Raw genomic sequence first — 26,898 nt, 5'->3', positions numbered from 1 at the left:
TACACCAAATAAATACTTCACATGCATTGATTTTTTTTTTGTACAGGCTCCCTTTCTTTAATGACTATTTGCAAATCACTCCCTCCTTTTCGACTTTAATAATAAACAAATGGCTGTGTTTATTCTTCCCTTTCTATAATCAAAGTCATTCACATACATCAAGATCATTCAAGAAAACCTAACAGTGTATGCAGTTGAATGAAAGTGACATGATTATGAAGATAATCTTGGGTCTATTCTAATTCAATTTTTAAAAGTAAATCATTTGCAAACTTCAGCTCACTAAATAGTAAGAAGAACAAATTACCCCTGAGGAGCCTCAGAGAAGATGAACAATAGTGCTGTGTACAAGACCTAGGTTTAGATTGTTGCTTTGCTGCCATGGGTCTCAAACTGTAAAGTGATCAGAATAACCCACCCGAAGGCTATTTCAGTGGTATTAGCGAAGGGCCCCAGTGACACCAATGCTGCTGTTTTGGGGACAAGACTAATAACTACAGCTATAAGGCAGTTTTCTAATCTGCCTAGTCAGCATTACCTAGAGCTTTTGTTAAAAACACCAAGGCCCAACCCTAGCTCCAGGCCCCTGAAATGGAATTTCTAAGAAGATTTAGGAACCTGTATATATACATATATTTTTTAATCAACTCTCCAGGTGACTCAAATCCTCCAAGTCTGAACTCCTGTAGCAGGAGGAACCAGGCTTGCCTTTGAGATCTGGGTCTCTGGTCTTGGACTATTGCTGGCCTCTGAGCACAGGGACTCTCCCTACTAGAGGCCTCTTCAAAGTATGAGAAGGCTGAAGACATGTGAATGCCTCATACAATAACTTGTCCAGTAATTGGTGTACTGATTGCTAGTGTCATCGTGTTTTAGTATGTATAAACCCCTCACTCTAGTACACAGCCCCCAACAATCCAAAAAGTCATTGTTTATTCATTGTGACTCCCAAACTGGCCCTTGTCAGCTCCTGCTTGAGGGCTTGCTGATGAAAATCAGCAGATGATTGGATGCACACATTCTTAACGTGACTGACCCATGACATCTCAGAGGGCAGCCCCAGAGCCTGTCATTACAGTACAATACTTTTCTTTCTTCATCCTTATCTAGCCCAGATGATTTTGAGATTTTTATTAACTCGTTAATGACTGAAGATGTCATTAGAGCCAATGGAAAAGGAGTTTTTCTTTTTTTTTCTCAGTGGGAATAAGTGTACAATTTGCTGGGAGAAGTGGGGCATGGGCTCATTGATGAAACAGCTAAGACAAACCAAGTGAAGAGACTTACTTTATTAGAATTTGAAATCTGACTGACGGGTACGGGGATTGAAAATCGGCAAAGATACCAACTTTCTTCAGAAACATGTTGGGAAGGATGGGGAAATTCGATAAAGGACATAGCAGTCCATAAAATTCAGCAACTTCTATTGTGAGTCCAATCTTTCCAAGCTAACAGCTAAAAAAAAAAAAATCAGTGTAAGGCTACTAAAACCTCTAAATGTTTCTTAACCTGCACAGTCATTAAACCATATCTTGTTTCTGCGTGCCTTTAATTTTCACATCTGCAGAATTGCTCTTAAAAATCAAATTAGATCTTTGGAAGGCACTTAAATTGCAACAACCTTATTTATTTTTTTTTTATATATACTCTTGAGTTTCAGTCTTTTCATCTGGGTTGGGTGTCCAATTAATGGGAAATCTCAAGGAAGCACTAATCATTTCGAAAACTTAAGAAGACTATTTTCATTATAACTGATTGGATTGAGAATAAGCTAAAGAGGAAATGTTCAATAATTATGATAACTTTTTTAGATGAGATCACACACACACATACCCCTTAAAGGCCAATCACAAAAGGTGCTTTTCATTGCCACAAAGTCTTTGAAGTTCAATTTGAGTTGATTCCTCTTCAGGGTTCAGCCCCCGGCATGACAGAAGGTGGCTCAGAGAGTGGGTTTACACTGATTTTATCAGCTGGGATAATTCATTTGGCAAAGGAAATGTCTATTACTAGATGTATTTCATATGTTACTAAGTGTTTACTAAATTGTACTATTGTCAAAACACACCGTAAATTAACAGAGCCTCATAATACACCAGGAAAACTATTCCTCAGGAGGGAAACGATTGTCTGAGTGCCTCCAAAGACTTTTGCCCATGGATATTGATGTCAGTAACTATGACCAAAATTTAAATACACTTTAAGCCAAGTTTTACTCTTATATCACCTAATGGTGTCTTTCTTTCTGTGTTTATTTGCCTGGCGAAGAATTTTATTCACTACATGCCATGTTAAATAAGATAACTAGCATTTGTAGACTTAATTAAGTACAATAGTTTTATCCAATTCAGTAGTGATGATACCGAATACGCTTTTTGACCTTTCTGTATGTGATGCTGAACATGTGATGAAACCAAAGAGGAAAAAGTTAAAAATCCAGCTGTTTATAAAAGATCCAGATGTATAGCATCAAGTAAATAAAACACCAAGGTTTTCTAATATTTTTTTCTTTTTTATCCAGATGTTTAGTGTCATACAGACACAGTCTTAGTCTGTTCAGTCACAACCACAATGTTTTTAATATCATTCACCAATATTTGAATTCCTCCTTCACAAAACTATCTCAAAAATCCTACTTAATTCATTCATGGGAAAGAAGACAAGGATATATTCAGAGACAAAAGTGTACTGTCTCGTCAACTTACAACACAAGGACACCACCCAGAATGATGTCCAAGTCTTTATATTAAAAAACATTTCATATCTGCACTTTTAAATGGAGACAGACTAGAAGGGCAAGCCTAATTTTAATCGACATGCATGTGCATGTGCAATTCTAGTGGGTAGCTTCAGAGAATTACAGGCCCTCAAGTACAAACGATGACCAACTCTTCACAACTTACTTAGTACTAGATCCTAAAATAGACCACAATTAGCGCCTCATATCCATGAGTTCTGCATCTTCAGATTCAACCAACCACAAATCAAAGATATGCAAAAAATACTGCATATTGAATGTGCACAGTTTTTTTCCTTGTCATTTTTCCCTAACAGTATAACAACTATTTACATTGCATTTACATTGTTTTGGGTATTATTAGTCATGAAATGGTAATTTAAAGTATACAGAAGGATGTGCATAGGTGCCATGATTGTGTTAGCTGAGGGCGGAGGTCCTAGAACCAATCTGCTGAAGATACTGAGGATAACTGTACTTGACATTTTAAGAATTGCCTTCAGCTCTGTAACTTTAGGCCCATTAAAATACAAAGCTAATTATCTAAAGACTTGATAGTGAATCCCAGTGTGACCCTGAGCCAGTCACTTTACTTTTGAACCTTGATTTTTCTGTCCTTTAAAACAGAAATAGGGCTGGAGATGTAGGTCAATAGTAAAGTGCTTGTCTAGCATGCTTGGGGACATAGGTTCAATTCCCTGCACCCAAATATAAGACAGAAATAATAACCTTGCTTCCATTAACCTAAGAATCTGATGGAAGAACTTTAGATTACCAAAATATCTTAAAAATATAAAATTATCATTAAGATATACATTATTTTATCATTGACTTTACTTAATTGCATAAATTCTATCACTATGTAAAAAAGTCTTTGCTGATAATATGGAACCCAAGGGAACACAGTGCAACAGTCACACAGAAAATACAAGGACATTTACTGTGTATAAATTATATACAGAAATGACTAGAACCCCTGGTTGAGCAAAACTATACCAGATTTCAATTTATCTGCGCTTTGACACTTTACCTAGCTGAATGCAAGGACTAGTCTAGCACTGTTCTTCTTATTATTCCTAAGTAGACAGATCGCAACACCATGGATGTGCTCTGACTATAACCAGCCTCTTCTGCCAGCCTATTCTTGGCTGACTGGTGGACTTAACTTTGAGGAATTTACACATACACACATCCTTCTCCTGGCCAAAGGCAAAGAGTCATGCCTTTGGATATAGTAATAGTCTGGCTGGTGAATATCCAAACAGACCTCATGGTGTCTGTCAGGAGATGGCTTTCATGATTTGATTTTGCTCTTAGTAATTTGTCATCAAAGAGCATATGTTCTTTCCACAGTAGAAGAGGGTTTCTAAGCGAAAAATCAACTTGAAAAATGCTAAGCATTAAAAAAGTCTCTCAAATGTTTTCACCTTACACTTTTTTGTTATGGCTCCAAGATGTTTGCAAAAGGTATCCAGACTTTTGAGTTGTACATTTGAGATAGTGAAAGACTTGTGAAGTACAGAAAATGGGATAACATAAACAAAAGGAATACAATTTCATTCATTTAAAATTAAAAAAAGAGAGAGAAAAGCCTCTGTAGTGTCAGAATGCTAGAGTTAAAAAAATAAATAAATAAAAGCTCATACCTTGGCAAATTTCTTTGAAAGTTTAACACAACTTTTTCCCATGATTCGAGGATAAGGAAGACAGAAGGATAATCAGATTTTCCTCCTTCAGCTTTGAAGTCACAAATCACTCATTACCATGTTGCTATATTTGAACACTTGCTTCAAAGAGCCAGAAATCAATACAAAAGGAAGCAATAATAATAAAGGGAAGATTTCTACCACCATAATAGGGAAAGGTGTGTGAGCTGGAAGAAAGCACAGTACAGAAGCCCATGACAAGTCATGATAAATGGGTCGTTATAAAATTCATGTTTAGGCAGCACCAGGCCGGGGATAATGCCATTCGTCATGGCAACACTAGGCCGCTAATGAGCCCTCATTGCATATTCATGTACATGGTGGTTCTTCTCTCCCTCCCACCCTGAACTAGTGCCTGGAAATCTCTCTACCTCAAGCCCAGCATAGACCTTCTTCTTCTTCATCTTCTTTTCTTTTTTTTTTTTTATTTGTTATGTTGCAGCAATTACACTGTAAAAGTGCTGCCCAAGATTGATTGCTCTGATCTGTAGTTCAATTGTAAATTAGAATACACATTCCCCCAGGGACACACGGCCCCTATTTGTGATTAAGAAAAAAAAAAGCCATAATAGACTAATAGCTAAAGTTCTCTCTCTTTTACTTTCAGGCAATTAGCTTGATGAAATGGCCTCTTTTTGTGTACCCTGGAAGTGTAAACCGATATCATAATGAAGTATATGATGTTTATTCTATTATTTTCACCTTGCTGGGTATGCAGGAATGCATAAGTAATGGCTGCTTTGTATAGTACATTTACTGATTCAAAAGTAAACTATTTCTTAAAGATGTAGCGTGTGCTTTCTGAGCTTGAGTTAAGCAAGCCCTAACTGTGTGTTAACCCCCATTCAAACAACTCTGCTCTAGAGGAGGAAAGAGAATTCCTAGGTAATAGTGATAGCATGACTCTGACATTCAAGAGACAGCTGGTCACTAGAACTGCTCTGGGTGGATGAGGTGTTATATACAAATGCCAGCACTCGAGATCAGTGGAGACACCAGAGCACTTTGGAAAGAAATGTGTGGAGGGGTGACTTTGTGCCCAGGGGACACCAGATGACCATTCTATTCTCTTTACCTCCCCACCCTAATTAGTTCTATCACCTAGGAGTCTACTGTTAAGTGGATCAAGCTTTGTCCAAACAATGATTTTAAAGGTATTTTTACTGGATTGTAACCCCCACCTCAAAGTAAGTCTTGCCTTTTCAAGACACAAAAATTCAAACACCAAAGCTTCTCTGTGCAAGAAGACATTCTTCTGCTTCTTATATGCATTAGCTGGTGGAGGTTTTCACCATACAGCCAATGAATCCAACTTGAACTAGTAAGGCAACTGGTATCCTTCTTATGTGCCTCTAATATTTGTTTTCTTTTTATTTATAAAGAGATTAGAAAGGTTAAAGAGAGGGAGGAAAGTGTCTCAAATGGCAACAAAGAAAAAAGAACATGAATAGAAAGAAGAAATAGAAGGAAAGAAGAAAATAAAAACCTGTCTTGATCTAAAATGGTTTGGTTCATTGTGGTTTAATATTGCAAATGTACATTTCAGTGTATTACCCACCAAACACTTCCTGGACATGTGTTATCTGAAAAAAAAAATCTATCTTTGTCTTCTCTAATGTGAATCTTCCTTGAGTTTCTAGAAAACAATTTTTATATTAAAAAGAGCTCAATGATTTTCATACTAAATTTAATGTGCATTTTTAGCTTCACTATATCTTGAAATTAATTTTTGAGATGGCCTTTGGTTATGTATATAGATGTTCTTGCCTTCCTCCCAGTTATTCTAGCTACTTCCAGGTTAAGTAAAACATTTTAAGGGAAGTTTGTTTCATATTCTAGGATGTGAGTTTCATGCTAAATAATTTCCAAAAGTGCCCTAAAATGATCTACTAAAAATTGTCAGGAAAAGTCACTTTATACTTTCCTTTCTTAAAAAAATGTTTTTATCAATCTTTATTTTAGAGGCTGACTTTTAAATTTTACAATCTTAAAATTTTATAACCTTTAAAAGGAGAAAGAAAAAAATTTTATGACCTTAAGCATTTTATCTTATACCTTTTCCAAATTATAAGTTTGAAACATAGTAAGTATACATTTGAATTTCTCTTATAAATTTTTGATGTCTGGCCGTATTTAAATTTTCAAATTTAATTTTCAAATGATATTGAGCCTCAGAAAATCTCTTCCTTTCACTTATATCACCTGTAACATTTTTTCAGAGTACACTTATTCTAGGGGATATCTTAAAAAGTTGATCTTATAGAAGTATCAACTTCTTCTCTCAAGTAGAGAGTAGAATAGGACATCCCAGGGTCTAGAGATGAGGGGAAGAGATTAGTCAATGAGCAAACATGAAAAGAGGAATAAGTTCTGGTCCTGTCCTATAGTAGGTAGGATAATTATAAATAACAATAATATATCTTGGGGGGACAGTACGGAGGTTTGAACTCAGGGCTTCACACTTAATTCGGTGGGCACTATACCACTTTAGCCACATCTGCAGCATGTGGCTTTTTATGCTCTGGTTATTTTGAAGATGGGGCCTCAGGAACTATTTGCCCAGACTGGACTAGACTATGAGAAATGTTCACCACTGTACCCAGCTATCGGTTGAGATGGAGTTTCACAAACTGATTGCCTGGGTTGGCATCAGATGGCAATCCTCCTGATCTTAGCCTCCCAAGTACTTAGGATTACAGGCATGAGCCACCAGAACCCAGCATGATAATATATCTTATATTTCATATATTTAAAAGAAAGGATTTTGAATGTTCTCACCACAAAGAAATGATAAATGTTCAAGGTGACAGGTAATTATCCAAATTTGATCCTTACATAATGTATGCAAGTTTCAAAACACCCCATTGTACTCAGAAATATATATTATATATAAATATATTACATAAAAGTTAAAATGAAACATAAAAAATATTGTATTTATTATATGATATTAATGCTTCATCATTACAATGTTTGAAGGTTTCTCAAATATGTAATTCTATGAACAGTGAGCCAAACAATTTTATTCTTATCCTCAAGGTACAGGGGGGAAATTAAACTGAGAAAGCTGATATGACTCATCCAAACTCCACACTAGTAAATGCAAAGTTAAGTCTTGACCTCAAGTATTTGACTTCAAAACCTGAGCTTTCTGGCATTCTATGCTACCTCTTGCTTAACTGTGCATTTGCCACCAGCAGCAACTCTCTAACCTCTGAACGTAGTAAGTCTTGTGATCTTCCTTTAGACCTGGGCCAGATTACAAATGAGCTTAAACACACACATATATAAATGCATATACATTTATACACACACACACTCCTTGAAAAAAACTTGAAAGAAAATCCTAGAATTCATACTGCATTCTAGAATTCAGTTTAAGATACATAATCCATATGAGATTACAAATATAGACTGGGTGCCTCCCAGCTGTAAGATTGAAGCCATTATCTAGATAATTAAAATTTGAGGGTTAAGGAAATGACCACTCTTCATAGTCCATGAATTGAATGTTCCAAGAGACGTAAATTTGGATGTCCAAATACTTGGTGCAGTCTTCTCACCAAACACCTCTGCCAGTCTTGGCATACGCTCGCTACTTCCTTAGCCCATGTCACAAACTCCCATCTAAGTGACTTAACATTGGCCACCAGTATAAAGTTAGCTCAAAGATCACTTCTCTTCAGAGATGTTCCCTGACTTCTACCCCTTCATCCTTGCCCCAAATGCCTGTGATATTATTTCCCTCATCTTGATAATGGACTCTCCCATCTGAAGCCAGTGAAGATAGTATTTGTATCTGGAGTCCAGCAGATACAGACTCATTCAAGGTTATAGACTCTGGACCTGTCTGCCAATGTGTCTTCCATGTTCAAGAACCCCTGAGTGGCAAACAGCCATGGTTAGAACTCTTAGCAAAGCAGTTCTGGGCTGCTCTTTGCAAGAGTGACCACTGCCTCAACCAGAAGTAGACACCTGACATATGGTTGATTCTTTGTTGGAGTGGCCTTAAGATGACAATTGCATCAAATAAGGCATCCAAGATAAAAGCCACCAGAGCAAACAAAATCAAGGACAAAAATTATGCAACCATGATTTCCTATGAAAACTACAGCAGCCTGAACTTGGAAGAGAAACTCCCAGAAATTAGTTCAAAACTAATTAGCCTGGTACATTATATTAATACTTCTAAATCTCAGCTGTAGCATTTCTTAAACTTAAAGGAAAACTACAGATATGTGTCATTATGTTTTTATTAATAATTCAATAATTAATTCAACAAATACTGAGCCTTGAAGAACTAATCATAAATTAGACATCATCCCTGCCCCCGTGGAATTTACAGCTTAATGGAGGAGACAAATATTCTTTAATAATACTACTGACTATAAAATAGCATACTATGATATGTGTACAAAGTATAAAAAATGACATGGTCAAGGGCAACCCAGAAAGTGTAAGTAGTATTTGTAGTAGAGACCTGATAGAAATGAGTGCTTCAATGGAGGAAATCATGCAGAAGAAGCTGAAGAATGAGGTTATAGATGAAAGTATTAAGAAGAGGAAAAGTATTTCTGCACACAGCATGAGCCAAGGTCCAAAAGTAGGAACCATCTTGGCAAGTTAAAGAGCAATGGACAAGCCACATCCCCTTTGCTGTTGGAATGTCAGCCTCTCTCCTACCCATGTCCTGGATGAGCCCAAAACCAAGCCTGTCCACACTGAATAGAAAGATGAGATATCAGGTATGAAATCAAAGAGCTTTTGAGTCAGTCCTAAGGAAAAAATGACTTATTCTGGTGACAGCAAGCCATGTGCTAAAATGCAGATGCTCAAAGATGCGGTATTGGGTCTTATAGAGTTTGGTTCAAAGATGCAACCTAAGTACTCATTCTCAGTGTCTTGAGATGCTGTCCTTGACCAAATGACATGCTCTAGAGTCACCTTCCTACATCCTTGGATCTGGTTAGGACCCACCCACTCAAACACAGCCCTCTACTACAGCATGTGGTTGATACTGCTGGGTAGCAGTCTTGTCTCCTCCACTTGCCAGGATGCTCCCCAGGAGGAAATCAGCTGCAGTTTTAGTCACCACTTTATCCCTAATGCCTGGTATGGTGCTGAGCACCTGTAGGTGCTTGTAATGCTGGTTTGTTTCATTTGTGCTATGGTATGCAACAGTCTGTTATAACTGTGCACTTTTTTCCTGTCTCTTCTTGTGAGTTTTCTGAGGGCAGAGTTCATGTTTCCATCTTTGTATCTCCAATTTATTAAAGGAGCTGGCTCACAGTTTGTATTTGATATAGGAATGATTACTTTCCCAGTTCATTAATGTAAAGATAAAACAATTGAGCATAAGGAATCTATATTAATGCAACCAACTCTATTTCCTCATTAGTGAACCACAAGGTACAGAAAAGCACATTATCTGCAGAATCTTGCATACCATCAATATTCATTTGATGAGAGAATGCTCCCTTAGTATTACTGTATTGGGGCTCAGGGTGTAGCTCAGTGGTAGAGCACTGGCCTGACATGAATCAGGCCCTGGATTAGATCGCTAACACTGCAAAAATGAAGTGTACATCTCTATATGTTAATATACACCCAGAAAATATGTGCAAATAAAATTGATAAAGTTCGAATAAGGTCTCTCTCTGAGTTAACAGTATTGAATCAGTTCCCCAGTTTTGACAGTGTACTATGGGTAAGTGAGATGCTATCTTCAAAGGAAATGAGGGAAGGGTGCCTGGGGTCTCTCCAAATATCTATAAAACTTTTTGTGAGTCTTAAAGTACTTAAAAATAAAATGTAGGGGCTGGGATTAATTTCAATGATAGAGTATTTGCCTAGCACTGCAAAATAAATCAAATAGCATATATATATATATATATATATATATATAATATATATATATAGTTTATATTTCTAGAATATCTAAGAAAACTAGTTATGATTAAATAATGTGATTGTGTAATAGACTATATATAGGAAAGACAGTATCTCTATTTTGTTGGTCTGGCCAAGTTGGTATTTAAAATATTCTAAGAGAGAATGAGAAGTATTACTTTGGCCTAATTCAAGCATATCCTCAAAATGATGCTTTTATAAACAAAGAGTCAACAGCTATGAGCTTCTATTTCCTTTTATCTTAATTCAGGTCAACGTGAAGCAATTCTGTTCCCTTACGTAGATTCTAGGTTTTGGAAGACAGGAAGCAATTACGAACTCCAGCGATCTGCTAGCAAAAAATTCACAGGCAATCACACAATGCCTTTAAACTTCTATCTGACTTGTGTTGTCCTTCTAAAAAATAAATAAATAAACAACACCCGTTTTGGACAGAGCTCAGTGGTAATACACTTGCCTAGCATGCACAAGACCCTGGGTTCCACTCCCAGCACCTCAAAAAATAACAGTACAATAAAAATGTTAAAATCAGGTTGATGCTCACACTCTTAAAACTTTTACTGGAGTTTTTAAATTACATGTTCAAGTGCCTGTTATTGGTTACATGGATAGCAATGCAGGTCATCAAATCAAAACTCTGAAGGACAGAAGGCAATTTTACTATTCTCCGAGAGATCTAAAACTACCCACAAGAAATCCATATGTTGGAGGTAAAATTTCAATATATTTCAACCTGCTTAAACATGCAAGCTCAATAAGGACTCCCTTAGCCTAAAGAGCTTCGATTTCTAATACTATCTAGTTAATAGAGTACATAAAAGAAAAATTATGAAAAGGCCAGTATACATAAAGTAATTTTCAATAGTGAATGGCATTCCTTCATTTTCTTCTTTCTTTTCTGGAACCTGCAAAGTCTTTAGTAGGTACATCTAAGAGAAGTGCTCAGACTCAAAATTTCCATCATGTTGTGATAACCTATGTAAATTAAGTTCAGTTCAAGGTGTGGCAGGGCAGTTTCATCTTAGAGACCCACCATCTTGTCCAGAACAGATGCTGAAGGAGACAGTATGATTGCCAGGTGCAGGAAATCAGTGCCTCTCTGCTCACCAGAACAGCTCATTAGGGAAGGGCATCTAGCTTTACTTCTTCAAGACAACATCCACAAGCCATAAAGAGATAGTACCACTTACCAAATGAAAGGGAAAAAACATGCAAGCATGCTTTTACTATTTGGTTTACTGAATCCAAGAAAAAGAAACTTATAATTACCTCTGGTTCTATCTTAAAAGAGAGATTTCATCTACAATCTTTCATGTAGCAGGAATAAAGTTTAATTCCAAAGAAAACCCACTTTAAAATATCCCCAAAGATAAAAATGCCTTTAAGTTCTCGCAAATTTTTAATGCTTGCTATGAGCCAAATCTTGCAATTAGAATCAGTCACTTTAAGTGCTAAAATCATATAATGCTAATACATCACTTTATAATGTGAGCAGTTTTTAAAAGTCGTATTTAATTTTCCATTATTACTGTAGTGAATGCTGGTTGTGTCTGTCTGTTCCATTATGGATTCTGAAATCCAGGAAGGGAACAGATTGCTGCTGACTGATCCATTGCTTAAAGCTGGCTTTAACTCTCAGAGAACTGAATTAGGACACTAAGGTGGACCCTATGTCAACTTTCTTCATAAATGTGTTTGTTTTTATTTCCATACCAAATTATGAAGGCTCCTTTCTTTGTTTCATAATTATTTTATTTTAAAAATATACAGACTGAGGCAAAAGCCACAGTGGCATCAGTATGCCCATCTGAGTGTGCGTGTGTGTATGCACGCGCAGACAAGTGTGTGGTTTTCTTTAAGAAAATGAAATGAACCAGAAAATAAGCCCTTAACAGTAACCCAAGAAATAAAACAAAATCATTTACAACACATGGGATTGTTGCAGGATAGGTCGAGATTAGACGGTTTAAAGGAGCTATCCTGAATATGGAAGCAATTATAATGAAATTCATGACTCATTAGCAAACATCCCATATCGTGTTTCTCATTTCTGGGTCAATGTTGCTAGGAAATATAGACTCGAGATTTAGATGTTCCATTGACTTTTGTGCTAGATTATAGATAGATGGACTATAGAATGACAGCAAGGCAAAACTTCAAGGTTTCGAAGTTCTTCATTGTTCAAACGTAGGCAATTTTGTCTTTAAGGTAAGTATGAAAAAATAACTTCAAAAATGTATCAGTAACCATTAAGTTGGTGATGGAAGGGTTGTCTGTAAATGTAAAGCAAGAATTACACTGTGCAAATAGGCATTGGCGGTTGTCGGTGGGGATTTTGTGTGCCTGCTGCTTTATATGCAAAATGGCTGGTGAACTCAAGTACCCAATACTGTATGTAATGGGAACCAGATGTCTAACAGAGAGAGAAAAATATTTTATAGCAATAAATGTGACATTGACTCTTAAAGGGTTTGCTGTTTTTAAACAACTTCCCAGTCTTACTTTTCCTCATATTTTAGAATAGCTCCAAGTAGATTGTGTTAGGAAATTATTTTCATATTTTAAAAGAAAAAAAGTATTTAACTTGCCACTAACTTTTAAACTGCATACATAAGAAGAAATGATCTGAAAAGATAATTTTGGAATTCACTCATTTACCAAAGCACTGCACTCAGCAATGCAAAAAATATATATTAAGGCAAATAAAGCATAATTCCTCCTGCCCTTGAGGAACTCAAAATATAGTAGATGTGATAAGATGTGTGCAGCTGTTTGAGGACATGGAACAACTAACCCTGTGTAGATTAAAGCAGGAAGAGAAAACCCAATGGCTTGCAGGCTCCATGAAGGAGAACCCCATTGATTCATCTTGCTCAAGGTTTCCCACAGTCACCGCTCTCTGCATTGGTGAAGAACTTACTGCTGTCTTGCATGGCTATGACTGACCTCCAGCAGCTCAGTTCTCTCTGCCTCCCTGTACTCACTCCCAGTGCAACCCCAGCTTTTTTGCTATGGTAGCTCTTCTGAAACACTGGTCCATCTAGGAATCAGAACCTCCTAAGGATAAAGTTAGGACTAGCATCCACTTTCAGCTTTGCCATTTACTTAAAGATCATGGCTAACCTAACCTTGTAAAAGTCACTCAACCCATCTCCCTCTACCTGTATCTTCTCATCTGTAACATTACATGTCTCATGTACTTAGGGTCAGAATTTATTGAGGTCCTGCATTCAATGTGCTTTGTGTGATGCCAGCAAGAATCAAGAGCATTGTCAGAAACTCTCTTAGGTGTGATCCTAATCATGTTCCAATCTACTTCTTATAAGACAAAATCTAAATTTTTTTTTTGCATGCCAGGCTGCTCATGACCTGTCACTTGCATACTCAATTCTGTCTCTAGATCACTTTCCTTGAATACCAAACACCTTTGCCACACTTGTCTGCTCATGATTGACCAAGTGGCCCTTCTGTGCCCAAAGCCTGTACCTTGCACATGCTGTACCATCTGAATTAGGTACTTCCCTATCCACCTATCTACACAGCAAATTCCTGCTCACCTCCAGTTCTTTCTAGGCATTCTCAGATAACCTGTAAAAGAGCAAGGGCTTCCTGTCATTAAGCCATGACCATAAAAATCACACAGATAGCACAAGTAAGTAAAGTGGAGTTCAGGGAAAGACAGTATCAAGTGGTAGCGACTGTGGTTAAAAACAAAAAAAGGAGACCTCATTCCTGTCTAAAAAGTTACTCTCACTTCATTGTTGTCATGGGAGAATGAGGGTTCAGTATTACCAGTTCTTCCAGTTTTCCAAGGAAAGACAGAAAACTGAATTCTTACCTAAAAATCTCTCATTGCTTACTGTTGGCAACTAAAAAAAGGGAGGGGTTGTCTGGAGGGGGTTCGGTGGTACTGGGGTTTGAACTCAGGGCTTCATGCTTATTAGGAGGCACTCTACTGCTTAATCCATGCTTCTAGTGCCCCCAGTCCTTTTTGTTCTGATTATTTTGGAGATATGGGCTCACTTTTCCCTCAGGCTGGCCTGGACTGCGATCTTCTTATTTTACACTTCTAGTTGTAGCTGGGATGACATACCCATGCCACCACGCTCAGCTGTAGGTTGAGATGGGATCTCATGAACTTTTTGGCTGGCCATAACCATAGTTCAGACTCCCAGGTAGCTAGGATATAGGCATGAGTCACTGGCACCTGGCATAAAAAAAAATAATAATGCTATTCCTTTAATTCAAATTTTAAAAAGCCCAAGGGACCAAATGACTTCTTGTGTGCAGAAGACCTCAATTCCATCTAGGATTCCTTCTCATTGGTTGCAAAGTTGGCTCTATGGTTAGCAACACTGGAGTCAACTCTCAAAATGGAAACCAAATTCAGAAATCCCATTTATATATAAACTTAATCTACACCTGGCATATCAGTGAATAGCTAGCTAAATGGTCTTAAATTTTACCTGAAAGAGTCCCAAATGTCAGTGTGACAGTGCTCTTAATTTTGTTGGAAGCTGAGCGAAGGTCACATCCTAAACACAGAAGGAAACACGTTGTCTCTAAATCTGCAGAGATGTGGTAAAGAAAAAGACGACAAAGGCTGGGGTGATGAATAGCTTAGAAGCCATCACAGATAGCAATGACAGGGCAGATTTGAAACACTTTTTAATGCACATCATCTTTTATCCAATATTTCAACATCTGGGTTTTTTTCTCTTTTGTTTTGGCAGTACTGGGGTTGTACTCACGGCCTCACACTTGCTAGGTAGGTGCTCTACCACTTTAGCCATATTCTCGGCCCTTTTTGCCTTGGTTATTTTTCAGATAGGATCTCAACTAATGCCCAGGTTGGCATGAATCCTCCTATTAGTGTTTCCCACCTAGCTAGGTGGGAATTGATAGGTGCTCACCATTGCACTTTTGGCAATTTAGCTCAAGGAATTATGCACAAATATTCAACTTCCAGGATGTTCATAGATACCTCTTATTCATATGGTTTTCCAATCAGAGGAATTCACACAGTTGGAAGGCCTAAAGGAAGTGAAAAACATCAGTCTTCAGAGATGATGTGGACAGATGAGATTCTCTAAGGCTTCCTGGTAAGCTCTTTACCACTGTAGCTGGACACAGCTGGTTGAGGGAGCTTCTTGGAGAGTCTCAAGAATTCCAGGCAAGCTTTTAAGAGCCACCTGGTTTGGGTCTTCAGGCTGAGATGTCAACTCCTTTAGCTTTTAGGAACAATTCACCCACACTTATGGTATCATCCTCTCTTTCCTCCTTCCCCCTAAAGCTTCCAATTTATGTTCAAGCCCCTAGTTCTATTTTAAATTCTTTGCATGCAGAACAGATAGAGTGGCTTCTGTTTTCCTAACTAAATCTTGTCTTATATAGACATAAAAACTACTATACCCATGACATTGCTGGTGAGCATGTCAAACAGTTTAAAAAAAAAAGGATGTTCATTGCAGTCTGTTTATTATGTTGAAAATAAGAGAGCTGTTAATAGAGGACTGCTTTGTGATAATCAGTAATGGTAGGTGAAATCTCTGAACCCTTAATTATGTGACAGATAATGTGTTAGGAAGTTTAAGACTCATTCTATAATTTAACTTCATTGTTTACCACTTTACAGATGAAGAACCTGAGACAAACGACGTCTATTTTGTCAAAAACCACACAGCAAACAAGCATCAGGCAAAGCATTTGAACTCAGTACTAGTTAATACCACAGCTCAAGTTTTGCTCATTAATTGCACTTTTCCTATAAATATCAGTAAATTCACAGTGGTCATTGTACAGTCATCAAAATTATAATCTAGAATAATACATAGCACACAGAAAAAACATTCTGTAATATTCACTGAAAAAAGCAGTTTATAAAAAAGAGTCATCAGCTGGGTGCCAGTGCCTCACATGTGTAATCCTAGCTACTCAGAGCCAGAGCTAGGAGGATCACAGTTTAATGAGGGTCTGGGCAAAATATTCTCACAATCCCATCTTAGCCAAAAAAATCTGTGCATGGTGGCAATCATCTGTCATTCCAGCTATCCAGAAAGTGTAAATAGGAGAATGGATATCCAGGCTGGCCTGGGCATAAATGTGTGACCCTATTTGAAGAATAACTAAATCCAAAAGGGCTGGGGGCATGGCTCAAGTGGTAGAGTGCCTGCCTAGCAAGTGCAAGCTCTGCGTTCAAACTCCAGTGGTGCCAAAAATAGAAAAGGTTCATTTTGAACAGGGGTTGTCAGATTGAAATATCAGAATATCATAAGTACTACTTAGTTAAAGACAGGAGTAAGACAAGGATACAAGGTCATTCTTTTAAAATTGCTGCAGGAATTAGTGCCAACACAATAAGTTGTCTCTGTCTCCATAACTGTACATCTTTCTCTGCTTCTTACTGTGTCCCCTACTCATCTCTTACAAATCACCTTCTCCAGCAAATCTTTAAGTGTCTAGGTACAATTACTAATCTCACCTCTGTATGATATTGCAGGTCCATTCCCAGATACTGTCTGATGTACTCTCAAGGAAAGAGCAGTATTAGCCCAGCTGCAGCCAAACATTCCAGCCCTATTCCAATCAGCTGGGGCCAGGGCCCAGAGTTCTATAGAACTGGTTCTATAAAACAGCACGTGGTTTAAAGGAAGGGTACTGACCATCTAAGTAGTGAGTGATCCTATTTTTTGTCTATAAAAGCCATAAATATGAAGGGACAAAAGTTGAAAGGTACCCATATCAAGGTATTACCAATGTTTCTATCTATAATATTTGTTTTATTTTGGCTCCCCTATGTGCTCTAAATTTTCTATAGTGGAAATATATCACTTTGTTCTAAGAGAAAAGAAACCCAGCCTACATGAGGATTAAAAAGTGAATTCCACAGTGGGTGGTATTTTCAGACTAAAGGCCCAGATGAAGACAAATGTATTTTTAGTTATAATGGAATGTACAAAATGCTTATCAAAGAATGGGGAGAGGCTGAATAGCAAAGCTTACCTGAAAGTCCTTGGAGTGGAGTCTCCCCAGGAAAATGTCAAAGCTGCATCTGATGGGGAAGCCAGGCACTGTATGTACAGAGGCCTGATGTCCTGTCACTCTGGGCTGGGTGAGTGGCTCCTAGAATAAGACAGATCAAAAGAGAGAAGAAAGGCATGAGTCACATGGAAAACAATTCCTGATTTTAGAAGGCAAGAAACAGTGGCATGAAAGAAGAAACAAAAACAAAAATATGTATCATGAGCAATCAGCTGAGGAATAAGACAAGCTAAGGCAGAGCAAAGTTCACTGGTATGAATAATGGCAGTGGAATAGCAAGGAAGGAAGGAAGGTGATGGAAGGTTATTCTTTTTCATGCACGGAAAGGATAAAGTCATGACCATGGTATATTGAATGATGCTGTAGAGTTTTAGAAGGATAGTACAATAATGTAGTCAAAGGAAAGAAGGACTGGTGGAATACAGAGTGAAACAAGCAATGCATAGATAAGTTATTGAGAACAAAGCTAGTAAGAAACCCACTCCCACTCTGGGATTAGAGAATGCTAATTCTGTACCACTGTGTTCTGTTGGCCTTCAGTGTTCTCGAATAAGTGGCCACAGACCTTCTTCTGACCTCTGCCGATGACCTTTAAGCATGCAAGTGTTTTTCTTATACCCTACCTTGTATAAACTCATGTATCACTTCATGTCCTTCTCCACCCCCCTCCCACTACAAGTGCATATTTCATTACTTCTCATTGAATTCTTAGTGGACTTTTTTCTTTTGCCTTGCTGGGGATTGAACCCAAGATCTCCTACATGCTAGACAAGCACAAGTTACACCTTCAGCCCCTTAATGAACTTTTATAGCTCCAAATAGATAGCTACTCTGGGAGGCTGAGAGTTGGGGCAACTTTCTGGGTATTTTAGAAGTTTTCAGACATGACCACAAGTTCTTTAACATTCCTCAGATCCAGAGACATTATCTCTATCATCCTTCCTGTGAATGTGTGAGCAGACCTTAGGAAACAGTGGAACAATAGAGCATGTGAGCTAACTAAACACAAAGAATGACTCAGTTTCTGTATTGTTCTCTTGGAACATTCATCTTTAGAGCCCTGAGCTGCCATCTAAGAAGTGAAAGGATGAGATGTTATGAGGAGGCAGAACAGGGGTCTGCAGACAGCAGACCTAATCTCTTTCTCTCTTTCTCTGTCTCTGTCTCTCTCTCTCTCTCTCTCTCTCCATACATATGAAAGTCCATCTGGCAAAAAGAAGCTCAATTGCTTTTTAAAATCCTTTAAAAAAAATTGTTTCTATTTTCTTGTTCTCTGCTGACTTTATTTCTCCTTCTTGTATGATCTTCGAGTCTTCTGTATACTTTTTAGGTTGTAAAACTAGGAACAAGATACCCTACCCCAGCGATGATCTTGGCTCTAATATCACCCTCATCTGGAAAGTACTGTTATTTTTGGCCACCTTTGCATCTTCTTGTGGCTGTAGGAGCTTGGACTCCCTTCCGGGGCAGAACAGGGGTCTGCAGACAGCAGCTGTGTAGGGAGCCAGAGTGGGAAGTCAGCAAGCAGGGTGGTCGGAAGAGCCACTGGGAGCACAAAGCTTCAAATGAAGCAGTGTAGGTGGGAAGGCTCAGATACTGTGGCCTGGAGAGCTGTCTGGCTCAGAGGAGGAGTGACTCATAGAACAACAATGGCTGAGCAGCTGATAAAGCAGGGAGGCTGAGGGACAAGCAGAGGGATCAGCAATTTTCCTCTTCCCCTCCCATGTGGAAGGGAATCCATTCCATCTGTGCTGCCCTTAGGGTGTCCTGGCCATCACCTTGGTGTGTCAACCCTGTGACAAGCCTATGTGGCCACAAGTCAACAGATCCATGCCCTTGCTCAAATGCCCAGAATTCTAGAGGAGCACAGAACCGCTCAGCAGGAAAATGAAGAAGCCACCCCCAGGAATGGCAAATCTACATGCAGGGTTGGCCAGTCACACTAGCTGTAGGCAAACCCATATCATGTCAGGTCAAGGAGAAAGCCCCACAGCCAAAAACTGTTATCCTTCCCAGTTGCCACAGTGTCTAAAATTATACCATTGAAGATTTATTCCTTTGCACACCTCACCTTGGTTAGGGCGGGTCTGGGGAGGACCCATGAAATATCTTCACATAAAGGTGCAAAAGGCTGCAGAGCCCCACTGGGTTATTTGGGGGCAGGAATGGAGGGAGGTGCTGAAAGGGCAGGAACAAGGCAGCGGAGGTGCTGGTGAGGGACAGCAAAGGGCATCTTCTCCTATTTCAGTTTCACTCAGAGGAGCCAGGCTGGCAGCAACATCATAAAACCAAGGCCCCAGAAATTTGCCAGTAAATCTGAACCATGCATGTAAATAATCCTAATAATTTATTCCTTGAAATGCCTTTACAATACATTATTATGCAGAGCTGCACATGCTTCTACTTCAAATTGCTTAAATGATTTTAAAAAGAAAAGTACACTTAGGGGTGATTAAAAAGAATCACAAGAAGCAACATGAGGAAATGGTCCATTGCCTACCATACCAGAACTCGGGAAAGACGCTAAACACACGTAAATCAGATCATGTCAAACAAAGTCTTGGATTCTGGGGAAAGATTCCCTCAGAAATTTGGACAAAGACTTTCTCTTTATATACAGAAGTTTGGTAAACATGACCCAAGAAGATTAAACGGTAAACAAAATCAAATGATCACTATTTGAAAGCCACATCCAGTCCACTGAATCAATAAGCCATAATTCCATCTGATTCCATTTTTAAAGTCCTTAAGAAATAGACAAGAATTTCAGGAAGACAAATAAACCCTGTTAAAACCATCTCTAGGACAGGAAGCTTAGAACAATGAACGCTACTGGGCTTTCAGTAGAATCAAGGATAATACTGGAGAGAGAGAAAATAAGGAAGGGAGAAATGAAAAACCAATGTACCCAGTGTTGAGAACAACCAAATCCCACAAGAATAATCACGTCTCCACATCACTTAGCAGCATATAAGGAACATCCACTTTATATATTTATATTTATTTATATATATATATCTTTATATTTTATATATTTATATATATGTATTTATATTGACACTACCTTAATCTACTAACCTCCAAGAAAGATGCAAACTTTATTCCCATTTTTATACAGAATAATTTGAATAGGAGTAAATTGGTGACCTGCCCAAGGTCATGCAGCTGGTTAGTTGGGAATATGGTAAGATCTTTAAACCTGAATCCCACTAGCTAAACCTCCTGATTTTTCTACTCCAACATCCTTCAGATTTATAAGGTTGGAATAATGTTATTCAAGAAATAACAACCTCGACTCGTTTATGCATTCAACAAATAACAACTGAGCCTCAACTACTGCTGAGCGTTGTTCTGGAGCTACAGAGCACCTTCATGAAGATTTCACATAAGTGACTCATGGTCATCACCTTTAACTGTCCCCTTTGAGAAAGCCTCTCAATGGCCAGTCAATCTAAAGTGGCCCCTGGTGTTCTTCCTCAGTCACTCTTTTAATTTTCCTGAAATACACTCATCCTTCAGTATTGTTTGGGATTGATTCCAGAATCCCTGCAGACACCAAAATCCACGGATGCACAAGTCTCCTATATAAAATGATACAGAATCTGCAAATAATCAATATCCATCTTCCCAAATCATTGCTAGATTACTTATAATACACCGTAATTATCTAATACAATGTATGTGTATATGCAAATGTAAATAAAGTGTAAATGCTAATACAACATAATTACAATGGAATTACCTGATGCACTGTAAATAAATAGTTATTATACTATATTATTTAGAGTATGGCAAGGAACAATGTCTGGGTGAGTCTGAGGATGAGGAAGCCACAGATAAGCAGGACTGATGGTGTGTAACTCCATTTGAAACCATGTAGTTATGTATTTACTCTGTATTTTGCTGCTTGTCTCCATTTCCAGAAAATTAAGTTCTTCTGAACAAGGACCAAGTCTTATTCAAGGCTATCTCTCCAAAACTGAAACAGTTCCTACACAAATAAGTATTTATAATATTAATAAATATTTGTCTAATAGGTGTGAATGAATATCAAAGAGAGCTTTTCTACTGGTGCCTACTATGTCTCTAAAGTAGCATAAAACTCCTTATTTAAATTATCCCCTTTAATCAGTATTGTAAGTGCCAAAATGGAATACATACATACATATGTATAGATATGTACATATATGTATATATATAGAGAGGAGGGTTAATAATAGTTACGAAAGTGCTTGGAAGAATTAAAGCTGAGTTTGAAATGCCTTTATCCTGTGCCACTTTAATGCAAGAGCAAGGGCTGCCTTCTGACGCTAAAAGGTAACAAATTTAAAATGAATAAAAGGAAATACTTCTTAAAGCAACATATAATCTACCTGTGGAATTCATTGCCACAGGATATTATTCTGGCAAATAGTCTAGCAAGATTCAATAAAGGATTAGACATTTATATGAATAGGAATAATATTGGCAGTTACACTAACTAGGTTAAAAAGTTACAAGGCATGTCCGTCCTGGGCTCCGGGGCATAACTGTTCACCAGCTGAAGTGAGGAAGGAATTTCCCCCTGTTGATAGAGCGTTGTATAATTGACCAGATGCATGATGGCTTGTATTTTATTTATTTCTTTTTTTGCCGTCTCCTGTAACATAAGCAGAGACCACTGCAGAGGGGAAGTTCCTGGACTAGAGGGTCCAGTGACCTCTGAACATCACATTTCTGTCCCATACCCTGAATGGTATATTTAGAGTGCCCAAGAAGTCTTTTGGGATTTGTACCTGAGCATTTTTTTCAATTTCAGAGGACAGAAATGGTAAGAACTATTTCCCTCTTTCAGATGATGAAAATATTTCACGGGATGAAATCATCCTTGCTGAGAATCTTATTTGCAGCACAGATGACAGTGCAAGAGGCTGCCAAAGCACTTCCAAACCTCTAAGTATCAGAAAGAGTCCTTATCAGCTTTCACACAGGGGCATCATTCACCCATTTTTCGTGTCCATTTAACACTCTACCTTATACACATTCACTTAACATGTGTTTAATGAAAGTGCATTTCTGAAAGTAGGATAAGAAAAGCCATTCAGAATGCTTCCTATGCACCTTGTTAAGCTTTTCTCTTTGTGACAGTCAACTTTACACTGCCAGCCATGACCTTTGATTGTTGGTAAGGTGTGCCATGCATTTTTTTTCACTGTAACACGGAAAACCCAAATGGCAGCTTTCAGCCATGCATCTAAATACAAGTGTCCATAGTAACATAGTGTCATATTTTAAAAGGATTGAAACTAAATTATTTATTATAGTTACTTACTTTACAATCTTTAGTCATCCAGGTAGAGACAACACTCTACAGAAACTGCACCCATGCTCGATCTATTAGATAAAGGACACCAACCAAACTGAGGTAAAACAGCCATCTTGTAATCTATAATAGAAAGGGAAATTAAAATTTAAACCCTCAAATCAGCAAGAAATCTAAAAGATTTCTGGGCTGGGGATGAAGTTTGGTGATAGAGCTCTTGCCAGCATGTAAGAGACCCTGGGCTTAATCCCCAGTATTACAAAATAACAATAATGATAAATAAAAGATATCTAAGATTCTTAAATAAAAGTAAATATATGTTCTGAATGTATATGTTTTTCTAGAGAGAGAAAGATACCATAGATTCCATTAATATTTTCAGATATGTTTGCCACAAAATAAGTTTTAAAACACTGATGTAGGCTCCTTTCCAAAAGAAAATCCTCAAATGAACCTGGATGAAGTCCTTTCAAAATCCTTTGGACCTACATGTAAGACTTGTTTCTTTAGACCTCCCTTAAACTGGAAGAATATCAGTTAGATTCTCTCAGCTGAAGACCATTCACATATTGCCTAATTCTCATCCAGAGGAAAGACTTTAAATATTTAAGTCTTCCTTCAGATAGGTACCAGTCATTTCAAGTTTGGCTATTTTCTCTTCATCTAAGATATCCTGTTTACTCTTTCATATGGCTATTGTAAGAGTATAGCTAGTAATATTTGTTTGTTGGTGTGGTTTCAGTTTTTTGTTGTCAGTATTTATTTTTCACTGAAAATTAACCACACATTATGAGGAATTGCAAGTTATTATAAGTTAACTGTAAAAACTCTACAGTTAGGATGGGACAGAAATCTCACACTAGTAGTGTGACTTTAGACAAACCAAGTAACATACTGGAGGTTCTCTTTTTCTCATCTGTAAACTGGAGATAATAATATCTACTACACAAAGCTCATATGTGAAGTAAATGAGACAATGTCCACAAAGCATTAGCACATTGCCTATCATATATTAAGCAGACAAATGTTACCTATTGTCATGACTATTCATATTTTGCATATAAGCAAAAATGTAAGCATTAGGAGTCTCCTGATCGCCAATTAATGCATAGTTTTCATAAAATTTGATGGCTCTTGATGCATACCTCCAGTGGGTTTCCAAAAGGGTTTTGTCAATGTTCCCTACCACGCCAAATATAAGTGTACATTTCACCACTCCTAGGTGAACAATGGAAATTACTGTTAACCAGGAAAAAAAATGGAAAAGGCAAAGAGAAAAAAAAAGAAGAGATGGAAGCAAGAAGAGAAAAGAAAAACATTATATTACAAAGAGTGTGCCAAGTTTTGTGTTTTCATATCTAGGATAGGAAAAATCTGTGAAGAATGCAAATTCCCATTCTTTCACTCAGCCAATTTAGCACATTCACATTGCACCTCTCATTCTGCTGTCACAAACCTTATCGTGTCTGGCCTGAGTGAAGGCACAGAGGGAAAGCAAGGCTTCCTGGTCTTTTCCAAGATGTCCAGAGGTTCCATGAAGGCCAGTGACTCAATTGCCCACCAAGAGCATGAAGAAGTGCATACAGGATCATTCCCAAGGGAAATAGGACCTGACGAAGCCAACATACAAATGTTTTCCTACAAGGAGGAATAAGGCAGAATGACACCACCCACATCTGACCACAAGTCACAGGCGGCGGTGTAACCCAAGGAGGCACAGCACCTGAGCTCTGAAAGGGCTAATCTGTGGAGGAACAGTTGGTTTATGCAGCTTTTCAAAGACCTAAATAATACCTGGTTTTGTGGGAAGAGTGAAAAAAAGGAAAGAGAGAAAGAGAAGATTTCGGCCCTTCGTAGTGAATTTACTGCCTATGAAAGGAGAGACGCTGACAGTGTCAAAATGGAAATTTTCTAACTTGAAGAAATGAAATAAATGGCTTTCTGAGTCCTTTTCTCACCAATGTCCTCTGGTCTCCTCTTTCTCTTGATACAAATCATAAGGGAGGACCTGGAAATTCATCTGAAGTTCTCATGGATATTAACAGGCATTGATTACTGACTTCCTTGCTCACTGCCATGAACTCTCTCTGATGAGAATTCTCTTCTATGTCTATGTCACTGATAAGGTGACTGTTACAATGGAGAACTTGCAGAAAATGCTCAAATCATAGTTGGGCTTTTGAGGTTGATGTCACTGATGATCTGGGAAATCCAAGAGTCTGGTGTTCCGTAAACAGCCTTCAAGGATTTGATGCTCCAAGATGGGGACCACTGCAGGGTGATCTGTTCTTCTCCGTTGACAACTCCACACCTGGATATGAAGCATACCTGGAAAGAGGCAACATGGTGGAAGGAGTAAGTCTCCATCCCTTACTACCTGTGTGACCTTACATAAGTGATTTCCTCTCTAGGCCTCTGCACCTGACTTATTCAATGGCGACAGTAACACCTGCCTGACAGAACCACTGGGAGGGAAGCTGTACAGCTCCTGGCACAAGGGAGAGTACCTTCACATCCACACACATATGTGTATGCAAATACACATGCAGGTACTTGAGCTTTTGAAAATCAATTACTTCTTCCCATCTTTATAGCTCACGAGGTGATTTTTGGAAAGTCATTCATGAAAGGAAGGAAAGAAACATATTTTTTCTCCAACAAGAAAAAGCAATTAAATGTCAAATATTAACTATTCCTGGGAGTAATTTTTTTTAATGGGTTAAAGGCTTGGCCATTATAGACCTCCAATATGTAATTTCTAAGAAAGGACCAAGTAATATAATTTTTTAAATTAAGTGGAAGATAAAATGTGATAACCAGTGTATTCATTCAGAAAGCACTTTTTTATCCATTTTCAGTAGCTTCCCAATTGCATCATGCCTTTTAAGAGATCCAATTTGTTTAACAGCACTTTATTTTAAACCCTCACTTGTGAAAAGCATTGATTTATGATACAGCTGATTAAAGCAATGGTGTCTTAAGCAATAATGATTTCAATTACAGGACTTCCACCAATGTACATTATTCTGATTTTCTCTCCATCCTTCCCACATTTTTATTCACTAAAGAAGGGGGTATGGATAGATGATGTAATTTTGAAAAGTCCCTGGACAAATTTAAATAACAGAACGGAATGTATGGACAGATGGACTGATGCGCCTTTTTTGATTATGTGAATGTATTGTATTTTAATATGCTCTGACAAACTCTGAAACAGGTCCCCGGTGAGCTCCTACCCGATATCATTAGGGTTATTTAGTGCTCAGATCCTGCTCAATTCCCTCTAGAGCCACAGTGAAGTAGTAAAAATGTGCCCACTAGTTTCACTCCAAGTCTAGTACTTATAGTCTTGCCTTCTCTTTTACTGAGGCTGCAGGAAGCAATTAATTCACACTTAGATCTTTAACTCATTCAAATCCAACAGCAGGAGAAATTCATACCAATCCTGAGGGTCTACATTAATCTTTTTGTTTCTGTGACAAAATACCTGAGAAAATAAACCTGTAGGGAGAAAAGATTTATTTTGGCTCACAGTTTCAGAGGTTTTGGTCCATGGTTGCTTGACTCTGTTGCTTTCAGCCAGTGGTGGCACAGTACTCATGGTGGGAGAATGTGGCAGAGATCTGTTTACCTCCTGGTGACTGGAAAGCAAAGACAGAGATAGAAAGGTGTCCAATATTCCCTTCAAGGATACACTCTCAATTACCTAATTTCTACTGGGCACCAGTTCCTAAATATTCTGACACCTCCTTATAGCACCATGGACTGCACACCAAAAATTCCACAACATGGGCTTCTAGGGAGATACTCCAAATCCAAACTCTAGCCAGGCCTATCCCATAGTCAAGGTTGGTAAATAAAAAAGTGAATTCACCCTGGAGTCACGCATAAGGGAATTCAATCCATTCATCTGAGGCAACATGAAACCTAACCCAGGGATAGGGGCAAACACTTTCACTAATGATGGCAGAAAGTGAAGGAACCCTCCAATGAGTTTAGCTACTCCTGGGTCCCAAATGAATGTTATTATAGGAATCTGTGGACCATGAGAGCCACAACTTCAGATGTTTCAAAGGAATCCAGAAACTCATATGAAGTTGAAGTGTGTCAGTGTTTGAGTTGACAAGCACTAGGCAAATTCAGTCTGCAGCCTGGCTCTCTGGTGCTTCCTCGTTGCTGCATGAGTGAGTGGCCAATCCATC

The 26,898-nt window shown here is 38.1% G+C and overlaps 1 long non-coding RNA gene across 17 annotated transcripts in view; it reads right to left on the bottom strand.

Moving 5' to 3' along the window:
• The window catches only part of LOC109679274 (uncharacterized), a 114,099-nt gene that overhangs the window by 50,705 nt on the left and 36,496 nt on the right, over nucleotides 1-26,898 (bottom strand). For 5 of the 17 annotated variants that reach the window (XR_012443928.1, XR_012443929.1, XR_012443930.1 and 2 more), the window contains exons 3-7: nucleotides 26,229-26,337; nucleotides 24,153-25,024; nucleotides 22,706-22,819; nucleotides 17,356-17,475; nucleotides 14,820-14,921 (exon numbers count right to left, since the gene is read on the bottom strand). This is a non-coding gene — a long non-coding RNA (uncharacterized lncRNA). The other 12 variants (XR_012443933.1, XR_012443940.1, XR_012443936.1 and 9 more) reach the window with 6 other exon arrangements.

The sequence above is a fragment of the Castor canadensis genome, chromosome 19, assembly GCF_047511655.1.
Source record: "Castor canadensis chromosome 19, mCasCan1.hap1v2, whole genome shotgun sequence".
Classification (NCBI taxonomy): Eukaryota; Metazoa; Chordata; class Mammalia; order Rodentia; family Castoridae; genus Castor; species Castor canadensis.
Note: the sequence above shows the minus strand (reverse complement) of the source record. Positions and strands in the feature narration are given on the sequence as shown.